The 22,746-nt window shown below is 37.1% G+C and overlaps 1 pseudogene; it reads left to right on the forward strand.

Moving 5' to 3' along the window:
- The first annotated feature begins 9,370 nt into the window (after positions 1 to 9,370).
- Positions 9,371 to 10,189, forward strand: LOC149174104 (ATP-dependent Clp protease adapter protein CLPS1, chloroplastic-like; annotated as a pseudogene).
- Positions 10,190 to 22,746: the final 12,557 nt, after the last annotated feature.

The following is a 22,746-nucleotide window of genomic DNA, read 5'->3' on the forward strand; positions in this document are numbered from 1 at the left end:
GGTCGACGATGGTCCACATTGAACATTTGGTGCAAGAGAAGGAATGGAGGAATGATGTGCTCCAAAGCATTGTTCCCCATAGCCTTGGTACTGCTATAAGTACCATGTCGGAGTGGTCTGAGCTTCTGATGGGTTCTGGTAAGGCGTTCTTTCTGTCGATGCAACCAGACTTTGTTGCCCACCTGAAACTTGTGTGGTACCCATGTGGGTGAGGAGAAGTTGTTCCTATGTTTTGTCATGACCTTATCCCTTTACTGCTGCTGCTGCATGGAGGAACCCTTTGCAGGGGTCATGGATGTAGCAACGACCTTCCCCTTATTTTGGGAGTGAACCAGACAGATGAATTTCCTAGTCTGTGATATGAGCTTGCTACCTTTCTTAGCGGTGATCAAAGATGTGGTGGTAGGTGGGGCTACCTCCGGTATCCTGTATAATGAATTATTCAAAGAAATAATGACAGCACGAGGCCTTGACTCATACACAGCATGTCGCCTCCACAAGTATGGTTGGCCTAATAATACATCACAAACATCCAGAGGTGTAACATCACACAATACCTCGTCTGTGAAGGGCTTGATGCTGTAGGGAAGGCGGCACTGCTAGCGAACTTTGAGATCTCGTCCTTCATGAAGCCACCTGATACTGTACGGCTGCGGGTGTGGTGTAGTCGGTAGGCCCAAACACTTCACGACCTCTGCTGAAATGAGGTTCTTTTGGCTGCCACTGTCGACAATGAAACCCAGCGGCGAACCCTTCACCCACATCTGTGAGTGGAAAAGACGCTCCCCCTCTTCTGGATCTGCAGGTTCATTCTTCTGGATCTTGGCAGTGGCAACAGTGGCACTGGGATCCGCATCAATGATCTAATTCCCTTTGCCATTCCCCTTGTCAGGTTCTGGCTCAGGGTTAGAACATGCATCTGATTCGGAAGCCTTCAACTCGGCCACCAGGGACTGCTTGGTCCGACACTCACTTGTGTTATGAGTGGGACTCTTGTGGAACTCACACCACTTTCCTGTGTCCTTCTTCGACTTCGTGGTGTTGTTCTTTTCTTGCGGCTTCGACGGGTTGTCTTGGGTCACCCCGCCTTGGCTTTGTCCTTTGGGCTTCGGATTTGCAGATCCAAAGTCTCGCTTCTTCTGTTTGAACTTTTGCTCGATTTTGACAGCGTATCGGTATGCTGTGCCGAGTGAGGAGATGTTCAAGAACCCCATCTCTTCCTGGATGTATCTGTGTAGGCAGCCGCGATATTTGAGTACCAGATGCAGCTTAGAATCTTTGATACCCAACTGTGTGCGAAGGGTATGAAAAATGTTTGTGAACTCCGACACATCTTGGTCTCGTCCCTGCCGCAGTGTGGTCCATTTGATGTATTTGTCCTCATAGCTTCCGACAGGGTAGTACTGCTCCTTGATGGCATCCCGGAAGTCATTCCAAGTGGGTGTGGCTGAAAATAGTGAGCCTGTACTTTCATCCTTCTGCTCGCAGTAGGTTTCCCGCCAGTCCTTGATATGGGGGGCTGCTTTGAGAAGAGCGAAAACAATCTTTTCCCGATTTGAAAATTCATGAACTGAAAAATACCCATCTAGCAGATTTAACCATTTATCTACGGCATCTGCATCTATTTGACCCTCGAAGATGGGGATTTCAAAATTAACTTGTACCTTAAACGGTGTGGCGTTTCTAGAGTCGCTGTTGGAAGCCGATGCGTCGCCTCTGGGTAGCCGCTGAAGGATCTGCGCAAAGCTATCCATCATCGCGTTCCTTTGCTGCTCGAGCGCTTCTTCGAGCAAGATTTTGATAGGATCTCCTGCCCCCTCATCTTTCTTCTCATCCACCATGGGAAGCCGTCGGGATTTGCGAGGCTGGTCTTGCAAAGGTTCGACCAGTTCAAGCCCTAACTCCTTATATCCCGACCTCGTTGGGGACATGCAAAGAAAAACAGAGAAAAAGCAGACCGCTCTGATACCACTGATCCGGATTTAGACAGGAACGCAATAGATTATAGAGATAACCATAAATACAGAGATGCGATAACCATAAATACAGAGATGCAGCGGAAATAATACTTCATTTCATTAATGGAAAATACTGAAATATGCTTACAACCAGAAATGGAATAAACCATCTAGGGCGATGGTAGCTTATCTCTGAGAAGAGATGTGTCGGCTACATGCCTCTGAACTATTCCGAACTATGTTACAATGAGGCTCGAAGGCCTATTTATTGTTGAGAAACAATGGAAAACCCTTCACATCCCGAAACCTAACCCTAGAAGATGAAACGCCAAATTGTGGGCCCCGTTTGGGTAAATTGGTACATCAATTTCCTAGGGTCGTAACTTTGGCATACGATCTCCGTTTGACGCGTACGATAGCTCGTTAGAAAGATCTATTCGAGTACTACCACTTTGGGAGGCAACATGGGTCCATGGACCCATGTTGCCCCAGATTCCCAAAAAAAATGTCGTTTAGGGCCTCAAAATGGCTCTGGAAGTTCAGGACCCGAAAAAATGCTAAAAATAGTAAACTGTGCTACAATTTAGGAAACTGAAACAGCTGAAAGAGACAGTTTTGGGGGTCCAAATGGGATAGGTGGGTGGTCACCAACATCCACCTGGATCATTGCACGAATCCCAATGTGTGATAATGAAAGTTGATGTCGAACATAAGGGAAACCACTCAGTAAAAGACCCATGATATTGATTGATGCTGAGCACAAGGTGACCTATCAATAATGAAAATAGGGCCAAGGTGCGGCTCTAGGCCTGCCCTCAGAGCAATATGTCATCGTCGATAAGGACTAGACCCGTAAGCAAGAAGTCAATGGAGACCTTCTCAAACCGGCACGAGCAAAGGACCAATATAGCTGATGTGATGACAAACATGACACTGACAACCAGGGATGGCTGACTGGAAAAATAGGTTAGGAGACACTGCAGAGAGGCTGACTCAGGCTTACTTCCCTTGAATAAAATCACGGCTCAATGATGACTATATGGCAGCATATGATAACTTTGTATAAGTTCGTCATGCAGGAGGCATGAGCAAACTCTCCATATGATTGGAAGACGTAACCAATCGGAGGAGTACTGACTCAATAACAAGGTTAAGGCGTACCTAAGTCAAACTAAATCCTGCCCACAATGGAGGAGAGACTATCTTTTGAGTGCTTTGTTCAAGGGCGACACGACTGACTCTAGCTGCCAATAAAATATGGAAATGTTGTCCAGTTCCTACTCTTTTTGGAATATATAATTTTTTTGTCTTTTTCTTTAAGCTGGAAAAAGAATAAAAGAATGCTATAGTAAAGTGGAAAGAACGAGTGCCAGAGAAACAGATGATCTAGTTCCTGGGAGGGGAACATTCCTATGCTTAATGTAGGGAGGTGAAACTGGTCAAGGATACTCAAAGGGATGTTCTTTCCACGGGTAAAAGGATGCATCAAATTGCAGAAGCTAAGTGATTGCATGGTTGATTTTTCAGAAGACATGGTCAAATAAGTGGCTTAAACACGAGTCCAAGTGAAGCCAGCTCAAGGGAAAAAGGTGAAAATAGTCAAAATTCAATGCAACAATACAACTCAACACAAAGGAGCCTCTAGGGTATAAGGCCAGAAATTAGCGCAAAAGAAAGGAGAATGTGTCTTCAACGCATAAGTCATGGCGGGACTAAAGAGGACTCCCGAGCCTACTCAGTATAACATCATGGGCAATCAATGTCAGCGAGGTTCTAACTAAGATGACCATGTAAAGGATGGCTCTACAATTGCATCATGATTTAAAAATTGATGAGTGTAAATGGTTTGCTAACCAAGATACAATGGGGTTGACCCTATGGCTAATGTATCACTGAGACATGCAACATACCAAAACATTCACTTGTCAGTTTCTCGAATAAGTGAATCATTATGTTTTATTATTCATAGATCACTGAGACATGCAACATACCAAAACATTAAAACATTTTTTGGAAGAAAACCCCAAGAGTGAGAATATTGAAGAGTAGAGGTTTGGTTACTTCAAATACAGAATTGCAGATAAGTGGTTTAAATGCAGTCTTTGGTAGTGTAACATTTGGTGTTGTTGGCTACAAGATTTATGTTCTTAAATAAAAAGTTCTCTCTGGTTATATTTTATCTGAGGCTTCTCACTGGAGTAATCACTGTAATTTGGACCCTAAAAACTATTTTGGACCTATGGCCACAATTGTTGAAGCTCGAAACAAAATTGTTGTAGGTTCCATGGATTCTATCAACATTTAAGTGGGTGGGTGGTGGTATATAAATTTGAACTCATGAAGTAGAGGTATTTTAAGTCTTGTCAGTGACTTTGGCATCATCATTAGATATTTACTTGTTGTTGACATGACATACAAATATGCACAAATTAGGAGAATAAGACAATATTAAAGTCTGTATTGGCTTTCCTACTTTCCCTTGCGCCTCGAGAAGATAAAACACAAAAGAATATCTGTGTTGGATCTGACTCCCATTTTTTCCTATACTTTCCCGAATCCTACCATATTATTAGTAGGGGTGGCATGCAATTGTTAGTTGGTGGGTTGGTTTCTTTTTGGAATATTTATATTGGGTGATATCTTTCCAAATGGACTATATTTAGGATTGATGTTGGTGGGGAATAACACATAACTGACCAATCATAATAAGATGGTTACATCCCAAGTCCCTGATTGGAGTATGTTGGGATTTTTGAGGGGCTTGTGAGACGTTAGTCTTAAACCATCTGGAGTGTTAGTTGTACCAATTGGCTAGTGAATATTATCCTCCCAATGTTTTTCCTCCCACTTGGTTGACATTGATAGTCCTAAGGGGTCTATTTTGTCTACTTGTTGGTCTACTTTGTCTTTGTTGGTAGGTGATTGTTATATTTTGGTGTAGTTAATTGGATATTCCCATGTAAAACGCCAATCAGATAACATTTTTCCTTCAAAACTGACAAAAAAAGTTGCTAAATAGCATTGGCCTATATTTATCCACATGGAGAGCCAGTCGCCTATCGATGATATAGATTTTGACATCAAAAGAATGATCGAGGTTATGGTGGCAACAAAGAATGAATAAACTTTCAAAAGCAGAAATAAGAAGTCAAAGATGGTGAACACTGGGGATCAGGGGGATTACTTTCAAGACCTAGACATAACAGGTGATAGCAAGCCACGAAACTTCAATCCTACAACTGGAATCACACTGGAGTTTGAAATCCCTTCCTTCGAAAATGTACAGGTTGGGTCAAAGTTTCCACAATAGAATCAACATATGCAAAAGAGAAAAATCAGGGACAAAGGCAAGAAACCTATCAAAGTTGTGGAAGAGGTACAAAAATTGATATTATGGATTGGATTATACTAAGGAAAAGGATGTTGGTGGGATGATGGGAGTTTATTAGAATGAACGGGGTTCAGATAAAAGAATGGATTCAAAAGAGTTGGTCTTCACTTCTTGGATACAGACCAAAGTTCAGTGTGATGGTAAATGGTTGGTTTGGGTTTCATTTCCTAAAGGAGGAAGATGCAATTAAAATTGCGGCATTGCCTTGGGTTAAAGGGTGAGGCTTCTTGGTACTACAAAATTGGAAAGTAGGTTTTGATCCTGTGATGTAGGTCCCCAAGAGAAAAATTATTTGGGTGAAATTTCCTGGACTCCCTATAGAACTATGGACGAAGGGAGCGATCCGAGAAATTGCTAGTAAAATTGGAAAATTATATTACGTGGATGAAGGATGTATGGGTCTACTTGAAAAAAAGGCTACATGGTTTCTTGTGGAGGTGGACCTATCGAGTGGGTTACTTGCTGCAATCAACATTTATTGGGCTACATTCTCTATCCGACAACAAGTTGATTATTGGGGAATCCCCTTTAGGTGCCTGGAATGTCATAAAACCAGGCATTTGTTGGTTGACTGTCCCAACCACTATGGGGGGAGAAGATGGATGAAAAATAGGATTAATCTGGAACAAAGGCTTCCTGCTAGACAAAATACTAAAAGTTCACAAGGCAGATCCCCTCAAACTATGGTGGAGTTGACAATGGAATGCGACCCATCTGATGAGAATCATTTTGGTCCAGGTATAGGGGTGGCCCCTGAAGCATATTTGGAGACAGAGACTAGTAACAAAACCAATCGGGCTCATGGAAAATACTCTACCCTTCCAACTCGAACTCCCACAAAGAGGAAGGGCAAAGATATTGAAAAATTGGTAAACAAGTCTAGCAGACTCTTTTTACTATCTCTAATTTGCAACAGGAAAGACCATGAAGTAAATATATCACCAATTTCTGTAGATGTGAAATTAATGGATTTAGCTAAAAATCTTGGACTTGGACTAGAACCTATATCAATAAAGAAAAACTTATTCCAAAATGTGGATTCATCGGATGACAGGGGATTGAATTTTTTTTTTTTGCAAGTCGAAGGAAGAAAAAATCAACCAAATATAAGAAGCTAATGCCTAGTGGTGAGATCGAGGAAAATTTAAATTCACGATTCTCTGAAGTTATGGAAGAGACACTATATCCACCATTTGATCTAGGCCCCTCCAACGTATCAAATGGATCACTTGATAACACATCTCTCCAGGACCTTAGAGCACTGTATCCTGCTTCAAACTCTTCTCCATGAGGATTATGTCCTTGAATATTAGAGGTTTGGGATCTTCCCAAATAATCAAATCTCTAAAACACTGTATAAAATAAAAAAACCCATCCATAGTCTTGCTGCAGGAAATAATGATATCTAAAGAGATGGCCCTCGAGACACTGCTTAAAATTTTTCCTTCTTGGTGTGGATGTGCCATAAGTTCGAATGCAGGGAACTCTGGTGGGCTCGCTACAATCTGGGATCTAACAATTTACACCTTCCATGCATTCCAGTCCTATGCAAGGATTATATTGACCAGTTACAGTTTAGGAACAGTCCATAGATTTTGTATCATGAGCATATATGCCCCTTACAACAACTAATTTTTTTTTTGGGAATTGGTGGATTCAATTGGGATCTTATACATCCACCCGATGATTTTTTTGGGGACATGAATTTCTCTTTTGGTGTTGGGGAGTGTTGGGGTCATAGAGCAGTCTTGAATCCTCTAGCAAGTTTTTTCAAAGATCTCTTTGAGCGAAAGGCACTCAAAGATATAGCTCTTGTACCTCTATGCCTGACTTGGCGCAATGGGTGTATTGTGGAGGAGGGTATAGAGAAGAGGATTGATAGATTTTTAGTGGATTCAATATGGTATCATAGCATGAATCAAATACAGTCCTAGACCCTCTTTTAAGATGTTTTAGATCATGATGCCATAATTTTAGAATGGCATGACGAGCTGGAGCAACTTAAAATACCTTTCAAATTCAACCCTATATGGTTAAGCGACCCAGATTTCCAGGAGTTGGTCCATCACTCTTGGAACTCCTCGACCTCTTTGACCATTGTAAATCCATTATTGCATATTTGTTTAAAACTCAAGAGACTGAAAAAAAGAGGTCAAAGCTTGGATATACAATCGCAAAAAAGAGATAAGATGGGAAATGTTACCCATTGAGAACGAAATTTCTCTATTATTTGACCCAATTGCCTCAGGCTACTTTTATGAGAATCAACGTAAGACCATTCTAAATATATTGATGAGGAAGGACAAAACAATCAAGCTACAGGAAGAGGAATGGCATAAAAAAATTCGGTTGTTTTGGATCAAAAATGGAGATAGGAATACAAATTCTTTTCACAGGGTTGCATCAAAGAGGAAACACCATAACTCCATATGGGCTATAAAATATGAATTTGGGAACATCAACACCTCTGTCAAAGATTTCAAAAAGGAAGCTCTTAGATATTTCAGAAATCAGTTCAAGGAAGTGGAAGGTGATAATATGGCAGAAAAATTGGAGATGGTCAATTTGTTTCCTCAGATGGTCAATAAAGAGGGTATTTCTTTAATGGATGCTCCAATATTGGATGAGGATTTGTTGCAAACACTTAAGGAAATGGCCAAGGACAAGATTCCAGGACCCAATGGCTAGCCTGTTGATCTATTCATGTTCTTATTTAAGCTGATGGGTCATGAGCTTGTCAGCATGGCATAACTTACTAGAAGTTTTGGGCATTTTCCAAGTGTAATAAACTCCACTTTTCTCACATTAATTCCCAAAAAAGAAAACTCTCTTTCTTTTTCAGACTATATACCCATATCCTTATGTAATTTGGTTTATAAAATGATTTCTAAGCTCCTTGCTAACATAATAAAAAAGATATTATCTCCACACATAACGTTGGAGAAATTTGCCTTTTTTTTTTTCTAACAGGATAATATAGGGTAATGTAGAAATAGTCCAAGAGTTCATACACTCTATCAAAACTAGAAAGTTAAAATCATGCCTTATGAAAATTGATCTCAATCGGGCATATGATTGTGTGGACTGGGAGTTTCTCATCATGATTTTATACAAAGTTGGGTTTACACATAGACATGTCCAATGGATTAAGGCCCACATCTCTACGACATATATGGTGGTACTTATCAATGGTGAACCCACACAATTATTCAAGATCCACCGTGGGCTTCATCAAGGCTGTGCGTTGTCACCCCTGCTTTTTATCCTTGTAATGGATGCTTTCAGTAGAGGGATCAAAGCCATGATGGAGGTGGGCTCAACTTCTCATTGTAATATCTCTAGAAATTGCATATTGTCTCACATCTTGTTTGTGGACGATGTCGACTACATTGGGGAGGAAAAATATTTTGAATGGGTGTCCTTCCATAAGGTTTTTGAGAAATTTGGCAAAAATTCTGGTTTGTTCATCAACAAAAACAAGAATGAGATTATTTTGGATGAAGCAGACATGGAGGCGATTTTTGAGATTGCTTCATTATTTGGGGTGAAAATATGTCCTATGTCTGTTGGCTTCAAGTAGTTGGGATGCTTCCTAAAACCATGCAAATATAAAATCCAAGATTGGGCATGGCTTGTAACTAAATTTGAAAAAAAGATGACCTGTTGGGACCATAAATGGCTCTCGCTTGATGGAAGGGTTATTATAATTAAGGTTTTTTTGCAAGACATTATAGTTTTTTCGATGCACCTTTTCCATACCCCCAGTCTATTATCCACAATATTAATGCTCTCATATCAAAGGTTGAAATTTCAACCACAATTTACTACCGTCCAGACCTTCAATCACTGGGTACACACAATGTACTCTCCAACTGAAAATCAATGGAAAGAAGGAAAGGAAAAAAAGGTCATGGAAACAAACAACAATGAAAGAGGAATAATGGAAAGAGGTGCACGATTCTAGAGTTGTCCTCTCGTTATGTACAACATGAGCTTGTACTCTCAAGTAGGGTCAAAAGTGATGGCTAGTTTGATATCTTCGACATTAATTCTTCCCCATCCCCAATCATATCAACATAAATCATCTTTCCCTTATGGGTAAATTAGTAATTAAGCACATGTGACCTACTACATGTACATAGATGGAAATGTGAGGAGAACAACCACAAGAAAACAACATTGCAAAATATCCAAGATGACAAAATATCACAGTCAAAAGGGACATGCATGACCCGGGTGTTTTTTGCAATCAGATCAACCTCACCATGGGGAAAAGGTAGTGGATTGATAGAGATGCCAACAATTGAAAAGACTACACCTAGTCGAGAATTAGAGTTTGAGCTACGATAAATAGAATGATGACTTATGAATAGATTCTTATTTCATTGTATTGTGTTATGTAGAAATTTTGTCAAATAAAGATATCTACTCCAAAGGACATGGTTATTAGAGTGTATGTGACTATAATTTTACTTGAATTTTATTTTCATTGTCATGAAATAAATATGGTGTCTTTAGAATTTCTAGTTCCTTTGATGCATCTTCTAAGCCTCTTTCTATTTTCTTGTCACTACAATAAAATAAAATCAAGGAAGACATCTCCACCATATCGTGTATTATTGCACAATGACAATTATAACAAACCAGAGTATGATGTGCAAGTTTTGATGGAGGTTATGCTAGGAAAGACCCTTGATATTGTTGTTAATATCCTGCAAAAATCCCACTACAATGGCCTCACATTCGTAATTATTTGTGCTCAGGTTGATGCTAAAGAACACTGTACACAACTTCAAGGAAATAACTTAGTTCCATTGAGCCTACCAATGATGGTTGCTGAAGATTTCAGTCATATTGACTTGTCAAGAGCATTGCATACTATGATTAGGGTAGAGTTGTAGGTATGCACATCAATGTTAGTCATATAAGTACAATATGTAAAATTAACTATAGGAATCTTAGAATGCAGTCCCTTGAAAATGGAATGCTAATACCTCTATAATTATGAATGCACATCTGTAGCTCTCTGTAAATGAAATGAACCAAAGAAAGGAGATCATGCTACTTGTGGTAGTTCAAGAACTTGTATTATGAAGGAAATGCTAGAGAGTATTTCCAGTCTTCTTTTAGTTTGCATGGCTAAATTTTTTGTAGTGCATATCCTTGTTTGTAATTAATGGAAACTTGTCTTTAGTTGTATTTTCTAAATTGCAAGATAATTCTTTACCCTTGCATATCATTTTGGTGACTTGGTCAAGTGCCTGTAAAAAATCTCACGTCTATGATTTTTTCTAGTCAATCATTCCGCATTTTTATGTTGCTTTATAGCTTTAACGAGGTTGAAGGGGCAAACATATTCTGAAAAGATTTGCAGGTAAGAGAGATATATATTTTGTATGTATTTTTTCTTGTTTTGATGATTTTATATGCAGGTTGTTTTGTTGTAGATTATGTTATCTATAGCCCAAAGAGTACTAAGGTTAACTGAGAGGTAGAATCACATGATTTTGAGGGGTTAAATGTACTAACACATTTCACATATTTGTCAAAGTGGATATGCCACTATCGTAATAGTTTCAATTATCACAGACATCACAAAAATGACAATTGTGAGCCAAAGAGGGCCACAAGGCACAACACAAGGTATGGTACTAAAGTCGTTAAGGATGTTCATTCTAGACTGAGGAAAGATACGATCACATCCACCTGGGGTTATGCACCCTGAAGCCAACTTATAAATTGGAAGGGCTCTAGAAAAACACATTCATGTATGGTTGTAACACCCCCTTACTGATATCTAAGTATCTTAGAACCTATTGCTTGCAATGCTTAAACCTCAAACACAAAATATATTCATGAGTACTGCATGAGTTAGACAATGAGGATAATGAATGACTTTTGCAAAAATTTAAGGCATATGTCATAAAATGTTTCTAGCAAGCAACTGTTGATAAGCGTCCGCAACCCGGTACATCTAAACTGAGTTTTTTCTCGAAACTAGTATAATTGCACAGAATCCTCACCCATCTATCAATATCCAATCAAAAAGTAATAATATATTTTATACAACTCGTCCCAATAATGAATTGCATGCCACACTATTTGACTCGGGTAGGATAGTTCAATTTGGACTAGTTGGTTAAAATAAGTAATTCGCGCAAATTCGATAATTAGTTTTGGTAAAAGTTCAAAAGTGAGTTTACCTGGAATCAGTAGATTCTGCAGTAGCTTAAGTAGTAGGTCCAGTGCCAGGTGCAATTGATTTTGAGCAAGTGAATGATCCAAGGACTTACTCAACAACAAAGATAGCAGATCAAAATCCAAGAAGCCCTGAGCGATATATAAGTGAAATGATTGAGTTTTGGGTTTGTAAAGATCATATAGCCCCCCAATCCCCTGGAACTAGAGATCTTGCCAACTATGATTGAGTTGTAATTCTAGTTTGATAGCCATAGAAATGAGTTTTAGTTGACTGAGTGAAAATAGGGGCACCACCACCCATAGCACCTGATAGCACATGCCACCATAATAAGCACCCTCAGTTTGAGCTTCCATTTAGCTAGCTATAGCCTCCTGCTCGGTCCCACGCACAAAAATATGAGCCTAAGATATTTCCTGAAGGCGTGAATAACAAACAACTAAAACAAAAAAAATGATACAAAAATGAAAGAAGACACTAGAGGAGGGAAAAAAATGTGACCGTGGAGAATGTGAAGGGGAATTAAATTCCATTAAATAAAATGTTGAGTCTTTTCTTTTGTTTAATGGGAGGTATTTCGGATTATAAATAATTATTAATTGTATGAAATTTTTTAGGTCTTTGTGTTATCAAATGGGAGGTATTTATTATAAATAATTATTAATTGTATGAAAATTGTTAGGTCTTTGTGTTACCAAATATTATTTGAGGGGATTTTGGTTGATTTATTAAAAGTGAATTATGGTGATATCAAAATAAGCTTTGTGTGATTAAAAAGTGCAGAAAAGTAGTAATGTCATAGTAATGATCAATCATCATTTCCAATTAAAAGTTTGGTTTAATAAGGATAACTAATTTATGGAGATTTTTTATGATGTTTAATAGAGGGAGTCAACATGGGAAAGGTAATACTTTGGCTCTCACATGCTTTAGAAAATTGATATCTCTTTGACCATAAACATTAGGGGTGGAAAAATGACATAGGTTCTAGAGCTAAGTTTGTTCCAACTTAGTTATATATTGAACCACAAATAGGTGTTGACCTCATGGATATGATAGAAATTTGGTGGCTTGTAGGGTAGTCTTGTCATGAAATAAGAAGTGTAGACATCAAAGTAAGCTTTGTGTGGTCAAAAAGTATAGTGAAGTAGTAATGTCATAGGATTAACGATCATTTCCAATGAAATGTTTGTTTTAGTAAGGATCACTAATCTATGGAGATTTTCCATGATGTTAAATAGAGGGAGTCAACATGGGAAATGTGATAGATTGGCTCCCACATGCTTTAGAAATTGATCTCTTTGTCCATAAACATTAGAGGTGGAAACAAATCCTAGGCTCTAGAGCTAAGTTTGTTCCAAATTAGCTATATCTTGAACCACAAATTGTTGTTGGCCTCATGGATATGATAGAAATTTGGTGGCTTGTAGGGTAGTCTCGTCATGAAATAATTTTGTCACTTATTATATAGTCATATTTTTTAATCCTAGACTAAATTAGTCATTTAAGTTAGTCGCTTTTAGTTTAGTCACCTATTATCTAGTCGTATATTTTATCCCTAGACTATATTAGTCGTTTAAATTAGTCATTTTTATTTCGGTCACTTAAAATTTCTCAAATTTAGTAGTAATCCACTTGAAATAATTGCAGTGACTAACTTTTTTAGTCACCTAGTCATTAATTTCATCATTTTCTACTAGTGTATATAACTAGTTTATGATGATGCCATGATGATTCTTACTGATATATGAAATGATTAGATCTGACAATGAACAATTGGCACAGGTTCAGGGGGAGCATATGTTATGCTTATAATAATGCATTGTTGGCATTATGATTTCTTTAGAAATCATTGGTACATAATGATGCTTATCAATGGTGATGATGCTTATGTTGCTAAAGTGTTTAAATGATGCATCACACTATGCTGCAACCATGGGTTACCTATGATGAAATCACATATGATACTTATATTTCTTGAGCCACATAGTTGTTTTTATGCTTCTGATAAGATTTGTGGGTAACTCTTTTGATGATGCATATAGTTATGTTTCTTACATGGTGATCTTCATAAGTTCAAGGAGAAGAACAAAGCTTGAGTACACAACTTCATTATTTGATGATGATAAGTGTCACTCATTTCTGTTATGCTGCTATCATCATGCCTTAAAAAATGCATAAATTTAATATGGTGCAGTTATGGATGAGGATTCCTATAGTTCTTGGCTCTCACATAGTTGTGGATTGTTGCTTTTGATGGAATTAAGAAAGTTTGACAAATCACTATGAGCTCATGGTTTTCTTTTCTCATTGATGAGAAAATAGATACATATTTATATCTCTATGCTAGATACATGGATGATTACTTAAATTGCACATTGGTAAATGATGTTGGTATAAAATATCTTCTAATGAAGAAAATTGGGCAAGAGAATGGTGTTATTGTAGGTTTCATGAAGACATGGCTATTTGGAGACATGACTTACGTAGTCACATAATGATGATGACCTCTTGCAAGGTTTGAATCTCTCATATTTTGATTATCATGGTTGATTCTTATCAGATGTGGGATGTTAGAAAACTCCCTAGTGATGATACATGGTTGATATATTGAGAGATTTTATGGAAAGAACATGCAATTCTTGCTATGATGATTTGATGATGATGTTGTGGATGATGACTATGGTGCTTTGAAATGCATATGATATGGTGTGAATGGTTTTACTACTTGGAGATATGGCATATGCTTATTTGATTCATGAAAGGCTATGATGGACATTTACAGGTTGTTATTCTTGGTGATGCTGACATATGCTTATTGTGTAGATCATACATGTTGTAGGATAGTTGCTGATAACTATCATGATCTTGTTTAGGTATTTGGTCTTTGTTATAAATGACATGTATATCATTTAATGTAAAGGTCATGTAAAGGCCTATGATGTAATAATTTTCATATTTAGTCATGTATGGACTTTTGAGATCATGTCAAATATTTAATCCCACTTGGTTGGGTGGTTGAGTCAAATATGTATCCCCACTTGGTTGGGTGATTGATGTAAGCATGGGTCTTTGGTGATAGGAAGGTCATAGTCATAGAGTTATATACTTCATTTTCCATCCGTCAGAGAGTTTGGCATGTGTTCAGGGGGAGCATGATCAGATAATTTAGCATGTTCTGAAGGGGAGCAGTTAAATAGTTTAGCATATTCAACGATTTAGGTATGGAAGTCTTCTTTCAACATGGTCAATCCTTTTCCCTTGATGTGAAAGGGGGAGAGTAGCTTGGTGTTTGAAGAGTGTGTTTGGAGAGTAGCTTGATGTTTTACTTAATGTTATTTACAAGTTGTGGTGACCAAACACCAAATGGTTGCCATAAAGTACAAAGGGGGAGATTTTTGGCATTATGATACATGTGTTGTCATTGATGGCAACTAACTTATAATAGAATTCATAGGTCAGCTTAGAAGTGATATAATGAATACAACAAAATACTAGAATGCATGACAGAATGCATAACAATTCAAAGGGATCAGTTAAGAAGAATGATAAAATTGGAAGTTCAAGAACTATACGCGGGTTTGGTTAAGCCAAGTTGCGTATGCATCTGTGTTCAGTGAAGAAAAGTAGTGTATGGTTTTTGAACCATGGTATCTAAATACTAGGGATCTTTACCATGGTATTGGCCCATAGTAATAAATGCAACAATGAATATTGATCCTGTCAAAGATTACCATCGGCACTAATGTTTTGACCCATGGTATTGGATGGAGGTTCAACTATATAAAGAAGTGAAGATCAAAGGGCTAAGTGTGAAAGAGAAAGATTTTTTTATGAAAACTTCAATCTAAAGTATATTTGCATTTTAAGGGCCATAATATCATGTTGATCTGAAATAATTATGCATTGATGGATACAATGATGGATCAGCATCATGAGACCTAAAATGACTGTTCATTGTGGTTTGTTCAAGGATTGAATGGATCTAAGTACTGATGCATGTTTTTATCTTTGATTATTATGATTTGGGGCATTTTGAAGTTCTGGAGAGGTGCAATTTTAATTTGTAGATCTATATGCTGATTGGCCTCAGGAAAAATGCGTATACATGCGGGTTGGCCTCTAAAAAGTAGTGTATATAAAGTAAGGATTTTTATGTTCATAAATGATTGATAAACCTGATCAATGTTGCTATTTCTCTGTTGTCTGTCAATGATGTCCTCATGTTGATCTCGGTTGAGTGATAATGTCTGAAGTAGATCTAATTGAATGTTGAAGTTGAATTTGGGTATTAGTTAATTGATCAATGTTAAGATTACTAGTTGATCACGATTGAAGATCAGAGAGAGTCCTGTGATTAATTCATAATGTTACAATAGATATGAGTGTGATTGAATGCTCCTTTCAGAAATTGCAGTTGTCAAATTTTTAGTTTTCAGTATATTAAGATCTATACACGGGTTTCTCTCTAGAAAAGAGCATATGCATGCGCGTTGCCTTAAGTAAAGTACTATATACATTTTGAAAAATAAATGATTAGGGTTGCAATTGATTCTGTGTGTTAATGCAACATTATGAGCTCACTTTTGTGTACTGGTTATAGTGATCTGACTGTTCCAGTTGATTGGTTAAGTTTTGATTATGTATCAATTGTTTGGGTTTCAATGATTGGTTGTGTCAGATATTGATGATTGTTTTTGAGCTTAAGTGTTGATATTGGATCCCGTTTGAAAATTGGATGAATGTGGTCCATGGATATTGCTGAGGGTTGGAGCCTTCAGTGAGGAAGTCGAAGCTTCCTGCCAGTAGTAGCTGGTGATCAGATGAGGGGGTTGGAGCTCCCTTCTAGTAGCATCTAGAGAACAAGTGAAGGTTGTAGCCTTCCGTAGGTTGGTGCCTGCGTATTGGTACATGGTTTTTGCTAGTACAAGAACCAGGGGGTTGGAGCTCCCTTTCAGTAGGAGATGGAGAATAAACGAAGGTTGTAGCCTTCTGCAGGTAGGTTCATGTGTAGTGGCATGAGTCTGCACCAGTACAAGATTGTAAAAATATTTTTCTTTATATTAAAGAAGACAAAGATGACAACAGTAGGTGGTTTTCTCCCGCATTGGGTTTCCACCTTAAATCCTGGTGTTCATGTGTGTTTCTTATGTGTGATGGTTTATTTTGTTATTATATAACATGGTTACAGTTTATCTAATGTTTAATAAAGTATTGATGCACTGGCTGAAGACCAAGATATGATGAATTAACTGAATCATAAGTTCACTGGATATACCCTAGTTGTCTTAAGAACAATCGCATACACACGCGGGTTCCTTTCAGTAAAGTTGTGTATAGAAATCTGAATATGAAGTTTAAAAATTAATTGATATGAAATAATGATTCACCACCCCCCCCCCCCCCCCCCCCCCCCCCCCCCCCCAAGTATTTTTCCCAATAGTTGGTATCAGAGCAGGTCCTTTGACAGAAGCTTGATCGCTTGAAGGAGATCCATTGAGACAATGGAAACGAAGAAAAAGAAGAAAGCACCTCAAAAGAAGAGGACATCTCAAAGAAATAGTGACAATGTTAGAGACGATTAGCTATTAGATGGAAGAAAATATTTAGATTCACAAGCACCTTAGAATGAATATGAACAAGAAAATTAATTATCAGTTACTAATTTTTGGTCCTCTTATGATACCTTTCTTTGTTCATGCAATATTGAAGATAATGAATGTGATAGTGAAACAACTGAATTTTATCTTATGGGTGAAAGTGAAAGAAATCTTATAGAGGTAGAAGTTAAAAGGCTCACAGATAAAATTAGAGATCAACAAGATATATTTGATAAAAGGGAATGTTCTTACAAAGAAGACGTTACCAGGTTAAAATATCAGTTGGAGGAAGGAAACAAAATAAGGAAGCAGTACAAATAAAGGGAATATCAATGTCAAAGACTGCAAGATGACGTAACATCATTGAGAAATCAAGTGAATGGAAATGATACAACAACCAAGGATCTTAAAGGAAGAACCAATTACTATGAAGGTCTTGAAGCTGAGGTCGTCTCTCTAAAAGAAGATCTTGGAAAATCAAATAAGCAGAATGAAGAACTACTTCAAGCATTTGAAGAACAAGAAGATGAGATTCTCAAATTAAAACAACAAGTGGAAGAAGGAAAAAAATCTGAAGAAATCATAAAGAAGCAATATTTAGAAAAGGAAAATAAATATCAAGTTGAGGTAAATATCCTAAAAGGTAAATTAGAAGAAAAGCATAAAATTTTATGATTTCAAGATAGTACTAAGATTTTGGATAATATTCTTAGTAGTCAAAGGTCTCCTACCATCAAATCTAGTCTTGGTTTTCATGAAATGTTAAAGGTGAATCTAGCTCACAAACTGAGGCAAGGAATTCTAATGCAAAATATGAAATACTCAACAAGGAGATAAGAAGTCAACCCCATCAATAATCAAGGAAAGAAAGTCTTAAAACAAAATCATTCACTCCTAACTATAAAAGTGTTAATCGATTCTTTCCTCTGATGAATAATGTAGAATTTTCTATATGTCATAATTTTGGACATGTTGTAGCCAGGTGCATAAGTAGAATGTTTCAAGCTAATAACCATCTCACAGAAAGATCATCATCTCCCAGGTACTTTAAGGGATATTTTTTTTCTTGCAATATGTTTTTTCACAAAGCCATTGATTTCTATAGAAGGAATATGAGACATATAAGATGTTATTCTTGTAAAAAGTTTGTGAATATAGCAAAAGAATGCAGGAACAAGTCTATGGATCACTGTAGACAATATGGTAAGCAACCAAATACGAATATTGATATCAAAAAATCTAAAAAAGATGAATCCACCAAAAGGCAAGAAAAGGAAGATCAGATAAGGTGTGGTCTTGCTCTCTGCTCATTCAAAGACGAAGATGAATGTTCTCATCACATGACTGGAGACAAGAGTAAAATGGAGTCTCTGATGAAGAACCATCATGATAATGGTATTCTTGGAATTGATGTTTCAACAAAAGTTCTAGGACCAGGTATAGTAAGAATAGACTCAAGGGGAATTGAAAGTATGAAATTTCAGTATTCCACTTCTCATACATGGATCTTATGAAGACAAGTCGTGTATATACGCGAGTTCGAAACTGTACAGTCACATATATGTTGGTTTGATGAAGAAATAGTGGAAAAGACTTAGAAAAAGGGTCTAATATTGTTCAGTCAGTGATCAATTGTCTTTTCTGTTTCGATGGTTAATGATTATAGTTTGTTGATGCTATGTAGAAGTGATTTTGCTCTCATAAGTTATTGATGTCTTGATATATAACTGGTTTATGATGATGTCTTGATGATTCTTACTGATATATGAAATGATCATATGTGACAGTGAACAATTGACACAGGTTCAGGGGGAGAATATGTTATGCTTCTAATAATGCATTGTTGGCATTATGATTGCGTTAGAAATCCTTGGTACATAATGATGTTTATCAATGTTGATGATGATTATGTTGTTGAAGTGTTTAAATTATGCATCATACTATGCTACGATCATGGGTTACCTATGATGAAATCACAGATGATACTTATATTACTTGAGCTACATAGTTGTTTTGATGCTTTTGATCAAATTTGTGGGTGACTCTTTTGATGATGCATATAGTTATGTTTCTTACATGGTGATCTTCATAAGTTCAAGGAGAAGAACAAAGTTTGAGTACACAACTTCATTATTTGATGATGATAAGTGTCACTCATTTCTATTATGTTGTTGTCATCATGCCTTAAAAAATGCATAAATTTCATATGGTGCAGCTATGGATGAGGATTCCTATAGTTCTTGGCTCTCACATAGATGTGGATTGTTGCTTTTGATGGAATTAAGAAAGTTTGACAAATTACTATGAGCTCATTGTTTTATTTTCTCATTGATGAGAATCTAGATACATATTGCTATCTCTATTCTGGATACATGGATGATTACTTAAATTGCACATTCGTAAATGATGTTGGTATAAAATATCCTCTTATGAAGAAAATTGGCCAAGAGAATGGTGTTATTGCAGGTTTCATGAAGACATGGCTATTTGGAGACATGAATTACTTAGCCACATAATTATGATGACTTCTTATTAGATTTTATTCTCACATATGTTGATTATCACCGTTGATGCTTATCAGATGTGGGATGTTAGAAAAATCCCTAGTGATGATACATGGTTGATATATTAAGAGATGTTGTGGAAAGAACATGCAGTTATTGCTACATTGATTTAATGATGATGTTGCGGGTGATGAATATGGTGCTTTGACATGCATATGATATGATGTGAATGGTTTTACTGCTTGGAGATATGGCATATGCTTATTTGATTCATGAAAGGCTATGATGGACATCTACAGGTTGTTATTCTTGGGGATGCTGACAAATGCTTATGGTGCAGATCATATATGGTGTATGATATTAGTTGCTGATAACTATCATGATCTTGTTTAGGTATTTGGTCTTTGTTATAAATGTCATGTATATCATTTAATGTAAAGGTCATGTAAAGACCTATTATGTAATAATTGTCATATTTAGTCATGTATGGACTTTTGAGATCATGTCAAATATGTAGTCCCACTTGGTTTTTTGCTTGAGTCAAATATGTATCACCACTTGGCTAGGTTATTGATGTAAACATGGTCCTTGGTGATAGATAGGTGTTGTGCTATTCAAACCCCCCCCATTTATTAATTTAATAGTTAATATTCTATTAATAAATTGGGACGCTTTATAAAAAAGACTCCAAGAAAAATTTAACACTTAGGCGTTTTCTTTTAAATTTTTAGAAATAAATCAAGATATCAAGTAAAATCCCTTTAAGACTAGCAATTTTCACTTTTTTCACATATCACTAGACCAAGTGTGTCAAAAGATAATTAACAACCAAAATTCGTGAATTGTGATGGAAAGGATCACTGAATTTAACTTAGGATATTATTAGACTTTTTGTTCAAAACTAAGACTTAAGGTATTCATTGTAAAAAGAAGCGCTTATCACAATCACATATCGGCTTTCACAAAGTGTTATAGCTCCAAATCTCACTCTTATGGTTTGTGATGCTGTACTCATGGCCTAGGGCAACCCCTCCTTCCAGACCTGGTCCTAAAATTTAAAAAATAGTGTTTTATCCCTTATACGCGACATTGCCCTGAGTTAAACGCGTGTATACGCGGGTCTGTGTATATCCAACCTGCGTGTATGTATTAAAACACTTAAAAAAATATAAAATTCCTTCTTTTTGGGCGGAGATCGTGGGTTTAACCTGCTGATCACCTGTTAGTGCCCGTGACCCAACTGTTCCCAACCAACTCCTAACTAAAAAACTACCTTGGAGATGGTATAAAAAGACCTCAAAGGGAAGGCCTAAGGGAGGAGAATAGAGAGAAAGGTTATTATGCTGAGATTTTTCCCTTGACCAGGTCTGAAGTCCCTTGTGCCTTCTGCACTTCCCCAATTTTGTACAGGAAACCTTTGTTTCCTTGTGTGTTGATGTTCATCCACCATTTATGACATCATGGAGAGAGTCATGGAAGGAGTTTTGTTAGAGGCTTGAGGCTGGAACGGATCCGGAAGGAAGCTTTGCTTGGAGCCTGCTGAAGGTGACTCAGGTGAACATATTCCTTTTTATGTACTTTATTTGTCTATAATAAAAGAAACACATGTCTTGGTTCCCGAAATGAATCTTCTTTATGTTAATTATATTCATGTTTTGAATTCATGTGTAAATGGTTGTTTGGATTTCATAACTAACTACCTTTCTTTATAACATGAAGATAGTTTCTTTATAAGTTTTTGTCCATGTACTGATGTGTTCTTTGAATGGTTTGTTTTGCAGGACAAAAGAGAAGAAGGGAACTCCAAGAAGGGTTTGGACCCTAAAGGCCTTCTCAAACGTAGGACCGAAGGTACGTACCCTTATCATAGAATTTGCTTATAGTAGCATAATGGCTGTATGAATGCATGTTTCTTTGGATAGACAACTTTCAGTCTGCTAGGGTTTCACCCAAAAAGCCCTAGGGGAGTAATTCCCTCTACCAGAATTGGCGACTCCACTGGGGACAACACTCTGGTTGTTCCTAGTTTGGGTATTTTTCAAGCCAATCAGGGCTCAGCTGCCTTGTCTGCTTGCTGTTACTGTCTGGTCTGTTCTTGAACTTTAAGCTTTGCCAGTTTCTTCAGTTTGTCTTTTTTATTTTTCTTGAAGCTTTTCATATACCCTGTTTTTCTTAGATACAGAGGCGTATATACGCTTGTTTCTTTGAGTGAACCCGCGTATATGCAGGTTTCCTCAAACACAGTCACGTATACACGCAATCTGTACTACAGTACAGTGGCATATATATTCCAATTTTCAAGATTTGTAAATCTTTTTGGCCTCTGAAGGTTTGTCTGGTGGTTTGAGTCAGTCTGAAACAGTCATTTTCCAGTATCAGTTATTTGTTTTACAGCAAGCATCTCGTTCTGAATTCTCTCTGATTATAAGGAGTGTTGGTCTTGTTTTTTGTTGATTGCAAGCGTCATCGTTTTTGCCTAAAGCACGCAAGATTTCTTGCTAGGAATCTTGGCTGCTCTGTTTCATCAGGGTAGGAAGATTGAATTCAATCTTTGTGTTAATCTTGCTTTTGGTGACTTTTTGTTTGCTTGACAAAATCGCTTTTTGTGACCATCTACTTCTTTGTTTCATGAAAGTTGTTGTTTGACACTTTCTTGGAATTTGTCTTTTTGATCTTTTTGGTTTTCATTGCCAAGGCTTTCATTGCTGCTTTTGATTGTTAAGAGCGATTTCAAACACATTTATTTTTGTTGGGTTTTCATCCATTAAGTGGTGTTGATTCGCAAAAGTGTTTAATTGCCTATTCTTCAATCACAAGTTTCAGTGTTGTTGAGAGCATTTTTTGAAAAGACTTTTTTGTTTGTTGCTTTGAAGAAAATCTTTTGAAAATCTTAGTTTTGCTTTCTTGAACTTTCTTTTCATTTGGTTTCCTTTTAGAGAAGTGAAAGTGCTTTATGTTTGTCTTAGAACTTGTTTTTAGTGTTTAGACGAAATGAATGGAAACATCTCATATTCCATCTAGGCATCTTAAGTGGCAAGATAAAGTTTGATAAGCAAGCAACTTTCATTTTTGTTTTTAGAGTAGTTTTGAATCT

Source organism: Pinus tabuliformis, chromosome 4_1, assembly GCF_031772625.1.
Source record: "Pinus tabuliformis cultivar Carrire ecotype Pingquan chromosome 4_1, CPIR1, whole genome shotgun sequence".
NCBI lineage: Eukaryota > Viridiplantae > Streptophyta > Pinopsida > Pinales > Pinaceae > Pinus > Pinus tabuliformis.